A 16,713-nucleotide genomic window follows, 5' to 3' on the forward strand; every position below is an offset into this window, starting at 1 on the left:
AGGGCCTTCTCTGCTGTGGCACCCCAGCTGTGGAATGAGCTCCCTAAGGAGGTTCGCTTGGCACCTACATTATATGCTTTCAGACGCCAGGTGAAGACCTTTTTATTCTCCCAACATTTTAACAATCTATAAATACATTTTAACATGGTGTTTTAAATTTGTAATTTTGCGTTGCTGCTGTTTTTATCTGGTTGAGCTTTTTTATTGTATTTTATATTTACAGTTGTTTTATATTATGAATGGTTTTAATTTTTGTGAACCGCCCAGAGAGCTCCGGCTATTGGGCGGTATAGAAATGTAATAAATAAATAAATAAATAAGAGGGTGTTCTTTTTTAGGTGGTGGAAATCTCAAGGGCCATGGCCAACAACAGTACCCTACAGAGTTGGATAAGATGCACAGAAAAGTCTGAAAGGCTCCGTTCCACTCAACTGAGTCCCAGAGTGATCCCTAGGCACCCCTCCCATGGTTCCCCAAGCATTCAGGTGCCCAGTGAAGTGGGTGGATTAACATCGCAGGACTGAGCAATGGGCCTGCATAATCAGTGGTGGTAGAGCACATGATTCACATGCCTCGAGTCTCAGGTACAGCCCCTGCCATTTCCAATTGAAAGGATCTCAGGGAGCAGGTCCTAGAATAAATCGAGGGAGGCCTTAGAAAGCTGCTATCATTCTCAATAGACATTTCTGTGCCAGGTGAACCAGCGGTCTGGTTCAGAATAAGGCAGTTCCATAGGCTCCCGCACAGGGAAGGGCCTTCCTGGGTGGAGGGAGGCATGCCAAGTCTCACCAAGCCCCAGAGACATTTTGCTGCCTTTCCATTGCATGTACAGAAGATGACTGGACTGGCAGCCGAACTGCATTTCACAAGGCCAGCCCCATATATTGTGTTGCCTGTAGCAAAGAACAATGGGTGCTCTCTCCCATTCCATGAACAAAAGCTGATGACTGACAATTAAAGATGTCTTCAACACTACTGATGGGACAACATCCTCTACAACTCATAAAGGCAACAGACTAGCTTAGGGAGCATAGGAAAGGCTGGGTGGCACACAGCTCTCTCCCCCAACACCTTGCTACTTCCTCTCATCCTCTGCCACCTGAAGCAACTCACTCTGCCTAGTGACAGTATTTCAACACTGGCAACAAGATAGGGTCATCCATTATACTTGAGGGCAGCAGGATAGCTTAGGAGTACAGAACAGGGTGTTTTCAAAGACAGTGGTCTTCAACTGGTGAATCATGATTGAGAAGTGGGTCACACAATCAGTCCAGATGGGTCATGCCAAAGGTGCTGCTGCCACGTTGGCCCATTGTGAAATTGTGAAAGTGAGTCCCATGTTGCAGGAGGTGAGTCTCCGGGCTGGACCAGTAGAAGACCACTGCTCTCAGAGAATGGAATAGCTGTTTGTGTGTTTGGGGGCATTGGGGGCGTTGGATTAGGAAGAATGGTTGGGAGACTGCTACTGTGCATCCCCAGCATGTGCCACTTGGCAGTTGCCACACTCTCCAGCCCTGAGACATCCCTGCTTGGGGGAACACACCTAACCATTGAACTGCTACTTTTCTTAGATCAACCCTGCATAATGTGTGTCCCACCAAGGCAAACACAGCCTATTGTGCACATAGATTTGCCTGCCAGGTGCTTGGCAATTCATACAGTAATAGGATCCCAGGGTATTGAAAGGAGTCTTGTAGAACATCTAGTCCAACCCCCTTCTTGATGCAGTAAAACCAGAGCTAGAGCACCACAAACAGATGGCTATCCAATCATTCCTAGAAGACCTCCTAAGTTGGAATAGTCTCCAGCAGACAGGAAAAAGCAAACAAACAAAACAGATGTTCCTTGGAACCTTATATGCCTGGTTGGGTTGGTCACAGTAGTAGTCCTGTTCTATCCAAAGGTCCACATTTGCCCAATTCCTGCCTTCTAGTCCTCTTTGTCCAATTCCCATCCCCAAATAACTAACATTCTCCCTCCTATGGGAACTTCTCCATGCTCTTTACCTGCTACCTGAGATGTGTGAGAAAAATAAAAATTCTGACAAAACAAACGCATCTCTTCTTCACATTCCTGCCCTCTGTATAGTGAATTCCCTTCCGTTTTGTATTTTAGTTTCTGAAGCACTTTTCTCCATCTATGCCTCTCTCTTGACCTCTTCTCTCTGAGATTGAACAAGAAGGGTGTCAGTACAAGGAAAACAAAAGAGGGATAATGAAGGGAACGCTCAGCCTCGGGAAATGAGTTTTGAAGAGTAAAGAATTCCACTGAAAACTGAAGGGGAGAGAGAGACGTAGGGGGAAAATCGCCATCATTGTTGCAATTTCAAAGGTTAACATTGACCTGATTTCAAAGGAACATGGTGTAATTCTTTGCTTTTTTCTCTCTCTCCCTTTTTTCTGTTTCAGGTAAGTGACATTTTATTTTGCTCATCCCTGCGGCAGAGTTTTATGTGCCTTCCCCCCTTTTAAATGTGGCAAAATAAAAAAAAAGAAGAAGAGAGATTCCCCATGAAAATGAAAGCAAAGTGAAAAGGACAAGCATGAGAGAATTGATGGATCCACGGAGGATCACTCAGGTAGGCACCAACTTAATGGAGACTTTGCTGTTGTCATGATTCCTTTGAGGACGGACTTTTGACAGAGATGTTGGGAGGAGAGTTGTGTACTGCAACGAAGTGCCTTTCGTACCGGTTGTTCTGTCGTTTTTTAAAACTTTTGAGGATGGATTTCAGGAGTAGCGTTTGTAACGGAGAACTTTTTGATTCTTTGTGCTGGGATTGAGAAACAGGGGCAGGGCAAATAGGTGAGAATTGAAAATTGAATGACGCGGAATTCCTGGAACAGGGATATAAGGTTATGACGTAAAGCAGCCTTTCCCAACAAACTGGCATGCTCCAGATGTTTTGGACTTCAACTCCTATCTGCCCCATGCAGTATGGCCAATAGTCAGGCATCTTGGGTGCTGTAGCATAAAACATATAGAAGATACCAAGATGTAAAAGGTTGATTCAGGTGTTATGTTCTGCTTCATTTGTGCACATTTTTTCATAGTTGTAGTAATATGCGGAAAGATGTTTTCTTCCAATTGTTGATTCTTTTGCACTTCTGCTACTGCTGCTTCTGCTTCTGCTTCTGCTTCTTCTGCTTCGCTTCAAAAAATAGTTTGAAGACATGACAGTGATGTCTTCACAAAGGTGCTACATGAGGAAGTTATGGGCACTAAACTGAAATGGTCAGAAGAAATGGAAGCTACTACAGATTTTATCTATTTATTTATTTTTTAAAAAAAATGGGTTGATCCAGACACATCCATTTGTGGATGAGACCCATTAAAAGCAACAGAACTTAAGTATGGTATCACTAACGTTTCCCATTGATTTCAATGGGTACATTCTAAGGATGACTCAGTTTGGCTCCAACCCAATATTTAAATTTCTGAATGGTGGCAGTACTATGATAACAGTGGAAAATATTCCAGTACATGAGAGTTTGAAGGGCTAATGGATGATGAGCATTCTGAAAATGGTGATGGAGACCTAGACAAAGCATAGGTCCATGATTGATTTGTTTCATGGTTACAGTTGCAGACATTCTCCAATGCTATCATAATATTTGTTGGTGAAGGATGTAGCAAAGACATCCAATTCATTATTCTACCTGCTCTACTTGATCCAGTGATTCTTTCTTAAAGTGTGTACTGTGACATAATAGTTATTCATGGTGATTGTCCTGAGACTTTGACCAAAATCTCTACCTATACAGTTGGAAGCACGTGTGTGCGATGTATGTCCAGTAATGTTCACCCACTTCCAGATGAGTTAGAAACTTGATATTTGCCATGCTGATAGGTCTGGCTGTACAGTGTACCAGAAAAATCTAAAAATACAAACTTTTTGAGTTTTAACTATTTTTAAAGAATGTAATAAAAACAACCAAGGGTTATTCCTACAACTCCCAGCATGCCTCGGGTGGGAGGCCATTGTGAGTGCATGGGCAGGTTTCACATCCTGTTTAGGTTTGCCCAAATTATGATCCTACATTGCTCAGAATTTGTTGCTTTCTTTACATTGTACAGTCAGGGGAAAAATACTTAGGACAGTGGTTCATTCTCCTATTCTCTGTACTCTACCATGTTTCTTCAGAGTCTTATCTCTCCTAATAACATGGCCCCTTACAAAGAGGCAGCTGAATGAACATGGTTTAACTTCTGACATAGTCAAGAGAGAAATCCTAGCTTAAAACGGTTCTGTTTTGACTTGGGGGTTTTTTGGTGTGTGTTTTTAAAGTGCTTTGCAGCCCCATGTATCCAATCTGGCTGGGTAACAATAGCTTGTGATTTAGTCGCCTCTCTGTCAACGCTTTCTTTTCTTTCTTTCTTTCCTTCCTTCCTTCCTTCCTTTCCTTTTTTCCTTTCTTTCTTTCTTTCTTTCCTTCCTTTCTTTCTTCCTTTCTTTCCTTCCTTCCTTTCTTTCTTTCTTTCTTCCTTTCTTTCCTTTCTTCCTTTCTTTCCTTCCTTCCTTCCTTCCTTCCTTCCTTCCTTCCTTCCTTCCTTTCTTTCTTTCTTTCTTCCTTTCTTTCCTTTCTTCCTTTCCTTCCTTCCTTCCTTCCTTCCTTTCTTTCTTTCTTTCTTCCTTTCTTTCCTTTCTTCCTTTCCTTCCTTCCTTCCTTCCTTCCTTCCTTTCTTTCTTTCTTCCTTTCTTTCCTTTCTTCCTTTCCTTCCTTCCTTCCTTCCTTTCTTTCTTCCTTTCTTTCCTTTCTTCCTTTCCTTCCTTCCTTCCTTTCTTTCTTTCTTCCTTTCTTTCCTTTCTTCCTTTCTTTCCTTCCTTCCTTTCTTTCTTTCTTCATTTCTTTCCTTTCTTCCTTTCTTTCCTTCCTTCCTTCCTTTCTTCCTTTCTTTCCTTTCTTCCTTTCCTTTCTTTCCTTCCTTCCTTTCTTTCTTTTTTCCTTTCTTTCCTTTCTTCCTTTCCTTTCTTTCCTTCCTTCCTTTCTTTCTTCCTTTCTTTCCTTTCTTCCTTTCCTTCCTTCCTTCCTTCCTTTCTTTCTTTCTTCCTTTCTTTCCTTTCTTCCTTTCTTTCCTTCCTTCCTTCCTTCCTTTCTTTCTTCCTTTCTTTCCTTTCTTTCCTTCCTTCCTTTCTTTCTTTCTTCCTTTCTTTCCTTTCTTCCTTTCCTTTCTTTCCTTCCTTCCTTCCTTTCTTTCTTCCTTTCCTTTCTTTCCTTCCTTCCTTTCTTTCTTCCTTCCTTTCCTTCCTTCCTTCCTTCCTTCCTTCCTTCCTTCCTTTCTTTCTTTCTTCCTTTCTTTCCTTTCTTCCTTTCTTTCCTTCCTTCCTTCCTTTCTTTCTTTCTTCCTTTCTTTCCTTTCTTCCTTTCCTTTCTTTCCTTCCTTCCTTCCTTCCTTTCTTCCTTCCTTTCCTTTCTTCCTTTCCTTTCCTTTCTTTCCTTCCTTCCTTTCTTTCTTTCTTCCTTTCTTTCCTTTCTTTCTTTCTTTCTTCCTTTCTTTCCTTTCTTCCTTTTTTTTCTTTCTTTCTTTCTTTCTTTCTTTCTTCCTTCCTTTCTTTCCACCATTGTAGTAGACATTGTGATCCTGTCCCACAGTGGTGGTAAAGTCGAACGATGCTAAGGCAGGATTTCCCCAACTGCCCCCAGTAGTCAGTGCCAGGTGCAGTTTTGATAGGGACTGAATGGCACCTGCCATTTTGACTTGAAATAACAAGGGAAAAAAGATAAACCAGTGGCTGAAAAAGTATAAATATGGGGAATGAAGACATCAGGTTTATAGAGAGCCATTCCGTAGGCTGTAAAAAGCCGCCACTTTGATTCTTTATGGATGCAGATGGAGTTGGAGTGTTTGCTTGTTGAGCAGAGAGACTGCCCGACGCCTTCAGGATTTTTATTTAGTTTGTTTCCAAACATAAAAGGCAATGGGGATGGGCCATTGAAGGAGCCTTCTGTTGCTTGGTTTACAAACTCTAGCCGAGATGGGGGAAGGCCTGTTTAAGCCTCCACGGGGGGATGGGTTGGGAGGGAAAGTGGGTGACCGTGTAGAAGAAGTGTGATGAATTTCTTTCAGCCTGAGCACCAAAATCCATTTAGGAGAAGCTCTTCATGAGGGTGGGGGGTGTTTCCACATGCTACTGGTGGGTGGGGCTGAAGGGAAATGGGGTGGGGCAAAAAATTACCACCAGTTGGGACCAAAATATCAAAAGATAAATAAAAATGCCAGCATGGTTTAGTTATTAAACCATTTCATTACTGGCTGTTATTGCCAGTAAGGAAGGCTTAGGACAGGCATTTCCACCTCTTAGTAAACTACCCAATGGGAAGTGGTGATGGAAAAGAGGGTGTGTGTGGCTTTCTGAGGAATCCCAGTCAGCTGGACTGGGACTCCAGCTGGGTAGAGTTTGGCTCCAGGGACTAATGTTCTACACTTCTAGTAGAATGCATTTGTTAGGCCTTGGAGGGCAGGCAGGGATTGTGGGCAGCAGGAGACTCTCCCCCCTGCAAAATGAGATGAATCTCAGTGGTTAGGAGGGTGGAAGAGCTCAAGGAAGAGACAAGCCAGGTAGGAGAAAGTCCACAAGCAGGTGTAGCAGCAGGAAAATATCACGGGAGCGGGCAATGGTACAAGCATGGTGTTAAACTTTGTTGTCAAGCTTGAGCTGGTGATGAGCTGAGTTAAGGATGTGGGGCAGCAAGGCTCTGCTGTTTGGTCAAAATGGTCACTCACTGTAAGATCTGTGAGTCATAACAGCCATGACCAAGTTAGAAGTCTGCTGATGGGTCTATGAGCTGAATAGGTGGCCCCATTGAGCAGGAAGTCATAGGCCATTGCTAGACCACGGTTTAGCCCATTGTGAGCCCCGGCCCGACCCCTGTGCATCCAGATGATGCACAGGGGATCCTGGGGTCAAGCAGGGGTCAACCCTCCCTTGGCCCGGGATAACCGGCACTGGTTGTGGCCTGGTATTTCCCATGATCTCGGGCTGATCCCGGCTACCGCATTTACTTGCAAGTAGCTGGGGAAAGCGGCAGACGGCATGCAGTGCTCCACAGGAGCGTTGTGGCCATCAGGGCGGGGGGGGGAGAGATGGGGGGAAACAGAGCCAGGGGGATGGGAGGATCAGAGATCACGGGTGGGTGGGGAGGGATCGGAGATTGCGGGCAGGGGGGGATGATGGCCAGGTGGGAAAATCAGGGGCAGGGGGAAATCGGGGGCAGGGGGGAGCGGGGAACCCTTTAAAACAACAACAACAACTACCTACTTTTATCGTTGGTGCGCTCCTGTGCACATGGCCCCTTTAAGACTACAAAGAAAATGGCAGATGCGACGGGGCTTTCCTTTACCCCGTCGCATTGACATGTGGCTAGGGCGTGTGGAGGAGCCATGCCCCTCCACACGCCCGGATTTTAAGGTAGGTCTAGCAAGGCCCATAGTCAGGATGGATGGTTGTTGCCCAAGCAAAGTCCCTGCCTGGACAGGAAGCTTTTATAATCCTTTTGTATAAGCTTCTGGCAGATACAATGGCCAGTCTGGGTGGATGGGTTGGTGGCATCTTTCCAGTCACCACAAATCCATTACTGTCTATGGAAGTACTGCTAACTTGAGCTATGGTAGCTTACCATGCAGGGGCATAAGAAGAACCATGCCAGATGAGACCAAATGCCTATTTAGTCTGCATTCTGTTCCTGCAGCAGCCAGCTAGATGCCCCAATGGAAAGACCACAAGCAGTACAGGAGTACTCTTACTCCCCAGCAACTACTATTAAGAGGCACATGGCTTCTGATACTTGAAAGGAATACATGGCCATCAAGGCTAGAATCCATTCATACTCTTATCCTCCAGCAATTTGTCTAATCTACTTTTAAAGCCACCCAAGTTGGTGGCCATTACTGCATTTTGTGGCACTGAATTCCATAGTATAACTATACACTGTTAAAGTTGGGCATAGAACCAAGAGATCCCAGGCTTACACTCACCCCCACCCCAGCAAGTGCTGACGTGGACAAGTCCTGCTGTTGGCCCAGGTGGGGTTGATCGGTAGATCGGTGAGGGACAGAACAGGATTGGAAAGCAGGGTTGACCAGAACACCAGGGAATCCAGCATGCACTTGAATGCAAACTGGAATTTGGTTTGTTTGGACAACATCAGAGGACACAGTCACACTTGTTATTTTCGTTCTCCAGGTTGCTGTTGGAATGTTTCTGCTTACCGCAACTTGCCCACCTCTGCAGTCTTAGCTTTTGGCACCTTGATGTCATGCAAGGGCAGGTATCTCAAGCCAACCTTTTTTTCCTGTCGAAATCACCCCCCTCCTGAGCTGAGTCGCTTTTGCAATTGCTCTTCGGTAGCTCTGCCTTAGGAGGAGCTGTGGCCGTGTTGTATTTGCAGCGTGTAGGAATGTCAGAGTAAAACCACTGCCCCAGTGGGAGCTGGAAGGGCCGGGGATGGAGCCGAGCTGGAAGACGAACTAACGGTGCATATTGGAGGCAAATATTTAGACAATTCTGAGGCTCTGTTGAAATGAAGTGTCAGCTGTTAATAGCAGATACCATTGGGAAGAGTGGAGTTACAAGATGTTCCTGCCATGTACTGATTAGAGAGGGGAGACTGCCATTCAGTATTGCCCCTGGGGGGCTTCCTACTAGTACATTCTAGTACAAGGGGCAGCAGTGCACGTGTCTGTTTTTTAGAATCTCTCTCGGTGCCCTTAGGAATGTCACAGACAGTTAACTGAAACTAGCTGCAGAGACTTTATCAGCTGCATCTTTAATAGCCAGCATGACTGTAGGAGGGAGGAGGAACCATTGGTGGCCTGTTTTGGAAAGACCGTTCCGGCAAAAATGCATATTTAAATGGAGCCACATCTAACCATAACTGGAGGAAGAAGATGCAAGCATCCAGTGGAAATGTGAGAAACCTAATGAGGTACTGAAAGGAAAATACATCAACAACAACAGTCTACTGCTTATTAGCCAGTCAGGCCATGAACATACAGAAACATAATAAAATACTCCTCACGCCAGAGGTTATACCAAAATAAAATAAAATAAAAAGGGATGAGAAATCAACAAAAAAGGAAGAAAAAAGACTCCAAATTGGATTATAATAACAAGGAAGAGCTTACAATTAGTTCAAAAGGCGATTCAGTTTGCTGAGAATGCAGAGATGCCAGCTTCAATTTGTGAAAGCGATAGATCGCTTGCAAAGAAAACTTAATGTTCCATTTGATGTTTACTCACTTGAACACCTTTAGGTATTCTTCCCTCCCTGTGTAAGAGTGTGCTACAATGTATACATTTTTTAGCAGAGCTAAAATCCATTGGCACATTAGGCTATGAAAATAGTTTCCAAATTGTGTGCTGCAACTGAACAGCTAGTGTGAAACAAGGCATAAGTAAATAAAATGAGTTGGTTCCTGTTTGCAAATATGCATTTGGGCTCATGCCTTAGTGCAAATGCAGAATCGCATAAACATACATTTCTGCAAATCCCTCCACAAAAAATATATATTATTTTTTATTAAAAAAAACTGCCCTGAAAGTCCACAGAATTTGCACCACCACTTGGAGGAGAGCCTGGAGAAAAGAAGATTGAGGGGAGACATGATAGCACTCTTCAAATACTGGAAAGGTTGTCACACAGAGGAGGGCCAGGATCTCTTCTTGATCCTCCCAGAGTGCAGGAGACGGAATAATGGGCTCAAGTTACAGGAAGTCAGATTCCGGCTGGACATCAGGAAAAACTTCCTGACTGTTAGAGCAGTACAACAATGGAACCAGTAACCTAGGGAGGTTGTGGGCTCTCCCACACTAGAGGCATTCAAGAGGCAGGTGGACAACCATCTGTCAGGGATGCTTTAGGGTGGATTCCTGCATTGAGCAGGGGGTTGGACTCGATGGCCTTGTAGGCCCCTTCCAAATCTGCTATTCTATGATTCTATGAGTACCTCTTCCAGCATGAACTGACCCATACACCACCATCTCTCCATTTGTGAAGTGTGTCACTTTACTGGTATCAAGAAGGAAGGTCTTGTTCAGAAGAGGGCAACCAGGATGATCAGGGTCTGGAAACAAAGTACGAAGAAATACTGAAACAACTGGGCATGTTTAGCCTGGAGAAGAGAAGATTGAGGGGAGACATGATAGCACTCTTCAAATACTTAAAAGGTTGTCACACAGAGGAGGGCCAGGATCTCTTCTTGATCCTCCCAGAGTGGAGGACACGGAATAATGGGCTCAAGTTACAGGAAGTCAAATTCCAGCTGGACATCAGGAAAAACGTCCTGACTGTTAGAGCAGTACAACAATGGAACTAGTTACCTAGGGAGGTTGTGGGCTCTCCCACACTAGAGGCCTTCAAGAGGCAGCTGGACAACCATCTGTCAAGGTATGCTTTAGGGTGGATTCCTGCATTGAGCAGGGGGTTGGACTCAATAGCCTTATAGGCCCCTTCCAAGTCTACTATTCTAAGATCTATGGAAAAAACTAAACAAAAAACAGTCCCTGCAGTGTCTTCCTCCAGTGCTTGGTTGGTGAGCCTGCCCAGTCCAGTCCAGGATCAGTATAATACTGATTCTGAGCAGATGGATGGTTGGGTGTTGTTGTTGTTTTTTTTAATGTATATAGGCCTATTGCTAGGTTGGCAATGAGTTAACTGTTAGAAAAAAAGACATGCATCACCAAAACAAGAGGACAAAGGAAGACACCTATTTGCATAAAAATCCCAAACGTTGATTTATAGGTATATATGCACATTCAGAAATAATTCTTAGCTTTAAATAGAAATGCTTTTCGGGTTTCACCATCGTGGTCTCACCACTACGGCATGTGGGATGCTGCCCCCATCCCACAGGCCATGGGAGTACATAGTTAAATTATGGAACTCAAGATGTAATGACGGCCACCAATTTGGATGGCTTTAAAAGGTGGTTGGATAAATTCCTGGAGGAGAAGGCTGTCAATGGTTACTAGCCCAGACGGTTGTGTGCTATCTCCAGTATTCGAGGCAGTAAGCCTGTGTTCACAAGTTGCTGGGGAAAATGGGTGGGAGGGTGCGGTTGCACCATGTTCTGATTTGTTGGTCCCTGGCCGATGGCTGGTCGGCCACTGTGTGAACAGAGTGCTGGACTAGATGGACCCTTGGTCTGATCCAGCACGGTACTTCTTATGTTCTTATGCATTCATATGGCTAACACATGAATAAGGTGCCTGCCTCCACACAATTCCATGGCTTTCACCCTTCCAGTCAGCCTACAATGAGAACAGATAATTCCACCCTGTTTACTCTGGGTATGACTGGAGCATTTAATCCCTCCCAAAGAACCACATCTACTCAGAGAGATTGTCCATTGCATCTTCCTCATCATGCTGAGCTTTGCCTCCTTCCCATCTGGTGGCATACCAAGATGGGAGTTGCAATACCCAGGAACCCTGGGAGCCATGTAGACTATGTCTTAAATATCTGGGCTTTAAAATTCGAGTGAGCTGCAGAAACGAAAACTCCTTTGCAGGTTGCATTTCTACATTATGCCTGCTAATGTTCTTTCATATGTATTTTTTAAAGAAGTGATATAATGATCTTTCACTATTTTTTCTTTGATTTCCTCCACCTCCAGAGAATGTGCCGAAAGCAGTAATATAGGTTTTATTTTTACGTTTCCCTCTCTAATTACCCTTGTCTTTGTTTCCAGGCCATTCCCGCCTACTTCTTTCTGCCCTCCTGTCAAGCCATTGCAGTATATGATTATTGTAATTACATTATGGAAGGCCAATAGCATTGTCCCAAGCAAAAGCAATAATCAGAGTAATTTAAAAGTATTTAATTTTGCAAAGTCAGTTTCTGATGTTATTTCCTCAAGTAGTGGGACCCACTGCCATCATGTGTATAGGAGTGAAGGGTCACATTTAGCTCTATCCAAATGCATTCTGGGTTCTTTTGTTTTGCTTTAAAAAAAAAACTGTATTTGATTGTTGTTGTCTCCTGTTACTGAACTCCAGGTGGCATGCAAATTACAAAGGGTTCCCAGGTATCTCCCATCCAGATACTCAACAGACGAAGACCTGCGTAGCTGTAGCATGTTAGCTGCAGCATCATGTGCCTCTGGACCCCCTCCCCTCAAGGTTCTTGGGTTAAGTGGACACATTTTGGGTTAAGTAAGGTAAACGGCACCCTGAACACAAAATAATCAGTCAAACACACACATACACACACAGGCAGAATATTTTCAGGAAATTGGAGTAGCCATATCTGTGCAGACAGAAAGCCTGTAGACACCAGATGCTGAGGAACATGGGCGGGAGGATGCTGTTGCATCGTGTCCTGCTTGTGGGTTCCTGGTTGACAGTTGGTTGGCCAGTCTGTGAACAGCGTGCTGGACTAGATGTGGGACCATGGTCTGATCCAGCATGGCTCTTCTGATGTTCTTTTAAAAACAACCTGCTGCTGCTGTTACAGATGTGGGAATCCTGGCCCACTCCTCCAAGTATTTTTGCTGTTCTTACACAAACTGATAGGGATTCCTTCAAAATTCACCTGTTCAGCAGCCTCCAAATTTGTTTCAAATGTCTCTCTAAGTGAAATCTATTTTGGCTCCACTCCTTTTACCTTCAGCCACTGGAATCTGGCCCCAAGAGCTTCTCCAAAATTGGGCTCAAAGAGGTTCAACATCCCTGGGTCCACCCTGATTCATAGCAGCTTTCCACGGTTTCAGACATAGGTTTTCCAAAGTCCTCCCTGGTGATGCCATGGATTGTATTTTTATTATTAAATTTATTATTATTAACAAAGGAAAAATAAAACATAGTACATAAACACAAAATTACATTTGTATCATATATTCAAGCTTAATCTATTAAACATAATCATACTCAACATAAAAGTGCACCGCCCACCTCGGGATCTCATTCCTGTTTCCAAAAACTCATAGCTTCTTCTGTTGGTGGTTTCCCGCTTCCCTTAGAAAACACAAATACTAGGAACTTTTTCCAGATTCCCTCAAAATCATTCGTTTTTACTATACCTCTTTTCACTTTAATATTACATGTCAATTTATCATTAATAGCAATATCCCACACTTCTTTATACCATTCTTCAATACAATAATCACCTTGAATCTTCCAGTTCCAAGCTATGATTAACCTTGCAGCTGTCAGCAGATTCGTTATCAGTTCCTTAATTTCTTTACTACATTTAAGATCTTCTTGCAGTGAGAGTAATGCAATTCTTGGTGTATCTTCTATTTTCATTCCAACAATCTGCTCAATCTCGAAGAACACCATCTTCCACAACTTTTGCACATATTTACAATCCCACCACATATGTAATACATTCCTTTTTCACCACAACCCCTCCAACAATCTGCTGAATACTGATTATTGATCTTGTTTAATCTAACCGGAGTTAGGTACCACCTCCATAAAATTTAATAATAATTCTCCTTTATTCTTACAGACATATTTCTCAACACTCTCTGTCTCCATAGTCCTTCCCAACTCTGCTGTCCTATCTGTATCTTCAAATCTGTCTCCCAAACCGATTTTCCTACACTATCCAGCAATCCTTTCTCAGTTAATATATTGTATAATTGACTCATTAAACCTTTTGTCCCTATATTTTGTCCCTTATCCATTTCTTTGTTATCAATCAATTTCTCAAACTTCGTCATCTCTCTACACTCCATTCCATGGATTGTATTTGAGGTCTTCTTCATGTAGAACATGTGCTCTTCCACTGAGATGTGGCCCTTCCTCATTGCTTCACAGGGAGGTCCTGCAAGCCATGCAGGTTTTCCATCTTCACCAAACAACAACTGTCAGGTACGTTAGGCTGACAGCCAGGGACTGGTTCAAAGACACCCAGTGAGCTTCAGGGGTGAGTGGGGACTTGAAACTTGGTCTCTCTACCCCACCACCTCCACAGTCTAACCCTCTAACCAGAGCACCACACTGGCTCTCTTATTGAAACTCTTTCAGCTTTCTTTGAAATACCTCCACTTTTTCACCTGAGGAGGAATCCCATAAATGTATGTATGCATGGATGTATGTATTAGATTTATATACCACTGTCCATATTTAAAGGAACATCTCTAAGCAGCTCCAGCTGCTACAGCCCATCTGCTCTCTGTCACAAATTCTTCAGCAGGTAGCAGAGTTCCATGTGGATCTAATAGTGACAACCTCAGTGTTGTCTAGGTAGCTGTGATATTATACATCAGGCAGGAAATTCCACGGCTCCTATTCCTTGGGAGATAATTTTGCTACAGTTCAACATCAGATCCATTATTCAATAGCATTCATATACTTTCCCCTTCCTTCCTTCCTTTTGACTCTTGAGTATGGGTTGAGTTCTATTATTATTATTATTATTATTATTATTATTATTATTATTATTATTCCAACTCTCCTTTTCAGTTCACCTTTGCGCTACAGCAGGCTTTGCCATTATAGCATCGCACACTGGGCAAATTCATATGCTGGTCTGCACATAATACATTATAATAAGACCCAGTGGAAACAATCGACACACTTTTTTTCTCCCACAGAGAGACCGCAAATGAGTTGTATGTGTGTTTCTTAAACGATCTTTGTTCCATGAATGTGGATTCCTGCAAGCCCTGCTTGGCATTACTGCTTGGACTGTGTGTTTTGCAATGTTAGATTCCAGCTGGTGTAACGGGAGGCCCGCACAGGAGACAGAGCTAAAAAGTGTGAAGAAACTCTTTACATATGGATTTTTCCTTGCTTCACACTCTACTTAAAATGTTGACCTCACAAGGGGATTAATTCTGTTTTCTTTATGACTGTAAACTCTTGGTGCATGTCTTGGTTGTATGTGCAATTCAGTGTCGTGCCATTAAAACCTATATTGCCGGTGTGGTGTGCTGGCTAAGGTGTTGGACTGGGAGTCGGGAGATCCGGGTTCTAGTCCCCACTCAGCCATGGAAACCCACTGGGTGACTTTGGGCCAGTCACATAGTCTCAGCCCAACCTACCTCACAGGGTTGTTGCTGTGAGGATAACATGAAGAGGAGGAGGATTATGTACACCACCTTGGGTTCCTTGGAGGAAAAAAGGTGGGATATAAATGAAATGAAATAAATAAATAAATAAATAAATAAATAAATAAATAAATAAAATATCTGGATCCCACTTAGAATATTTATAGGAGAGGAAAAGCTGCCTTCTGAGTCAAGCATCTTGGAGGGTTCATAGCCCTACATGGATTAATAGGCCCAATACCCACCTTGCCTCTGAGCTGGTTATCTAGTCTTTATCAGGAATTGGCTTTATCTTTCAGGTATCAGGTATGTTAAGGGAAGCTGAGCACAGGCCAGTTGATCTTTGTTTATAAAGGTCTCACAGCAAGGGCTCTGAGAGTAAGAGTCAAAAGAGCAGAGCTAGTTTGGTCATAGAGGTGTGCATCAGCCCCCAGCTCCCACCCAAATGCCAGTTTGGTGCTTTGAAAAAAAGTCTTCATGAGGTTCAGACCCATCTGGAGTCCATTCGCTTCAGCTCATCACTGAATCAAAGTTGAGATTCAGCTCTCTGAGACTTCATATTACCCACTGACTATCATCGGTGGGTGGTGGTGGGGAAATGGTCATGATATTTTTGTTTTTTTATTTCCTCTTGGCCAGAATTAGATGATAGTTGTGTAGGCACAATAGCTCCTTAGGAGGAGATTATGCTTGCCAAATGCTGGAAATATAGACTCAGGGGTCTTTGTGCTACAAGCACACACACCCCATACACAGTACACACTCAATATTGAGTCTGCCAAAGTTCAAGGTGATAGCTACAGAGGGTTTGTGCAGGAGCAGCCTTGACTTGTTGAGAATGTCCAAAGGAGGGCATGCTTACCCCCTTTGTTCCTTGTGGGCCATTGTTCTGAACATAATGGACAACCTAGAGGTTTCTCTAATGAGGAAAACTGAGGTTTCAGAAGGATATGTGCACTTCTTCATGTGGAAAGGGAGCCCTCAGATTTGGGGTCCCAGGCCTGTCTCCTTTGACCAACACTTGGCTCTCTAAAACCTCATGCAAGAGCCTTTGCCAATCCTACAGCCTTAGATCCTTGCAACTGTAGATGGCAGGAACTCGATCTGGGACCTTCTGCATGCAAAGCATGTGCCCTAGCTATGGGTCCTCCAAACACCAATGTTGCCTCTGCCTGTTTGTAATATATGGACATTGGCCGGCTGGTGAATGGAACAGAGAGCTCTTCATTTTGCTCCAGAGGCAAACTGTTGATCCAGTCTGCCCTCCAGACACCATCAGCTTTGATTTAGAATTGTTTATCATCCCTCCTGCCACAACTCTGGAACAATTCTGCTTGTTTTGGGGAGGGGGCTTTTTCTTGTGAACGTCGTCATGTTTTCTTTCTGCTCCAGCCCTGAGAGTGATTGCTGATTTTGGAAGAGGTGGGCCATTTGTCTCAGTGCATCAGCATTAGCAGAGAGACAGTAAGTGGTGGCAAAAAGGTTGAAATGGCTGGAGATGGCAATAAAGCATGGCATCGGTTGGAGAACAGATAAAGCACTGCATAAGAAAATAAGAAGTGCCATGTTGGATCAGACTGAGAGTCCATCTAGTCCAGCACTATGTCCACACAGTGGCCAACATGCTGTTGACCAGCGACCAACAAAGCAGGACAAGGTACAACATCACCCTCCCACCCATGTTCCCCAGCAACTGGTGCACACAGGCTCACTGCC

The 16,713-nt window shown here is 43.8% G+C and overlaps 1 protein-coding gene across 2 annotated transcripts in view; it reads left to right on the forward strand.

Moving 5' to 3' along the window:
• Positions 1-16,713, forward strand: part of NTM (neurotrimin) — an 885,373-nt gene that overhangs the window by 291,180 nt on the left and 577,480 nt on the right. Inside the window, exon 1 of one of the 2 annotated variants that reach the window (XM_063139541.1) lies at positions 2,536-2,578. The exons of the other annotated variant lie outside the window; for it this stretch is intronic. The gene's annotated coding sequence lies outside the window, so the exon portion shown is untranslated. Of the gene's footprint in view, positions 1-2,535; positions 2,579-16,713 lie in introns of those variants that run through there. 2 annotated transcript variants of the gene reach the window in all.

This window comes from Elgaria multicarinata, chromosome 12 (genome assembly GCF_023053635.1).
Source record: "Elgaria multicarinata webbii isolate HBS135686 ecotype San Diego chromosome 12, rElgMul1.1.pri, whole genome shotgun sequence".
NCBI classification, from domain to species: domain Eukaryota; kingdom Metazoa; phylum Chordata; class Lepidosauria; order Squamata; family Anguidae; genus Elgaria; species Elgaria multicarinata.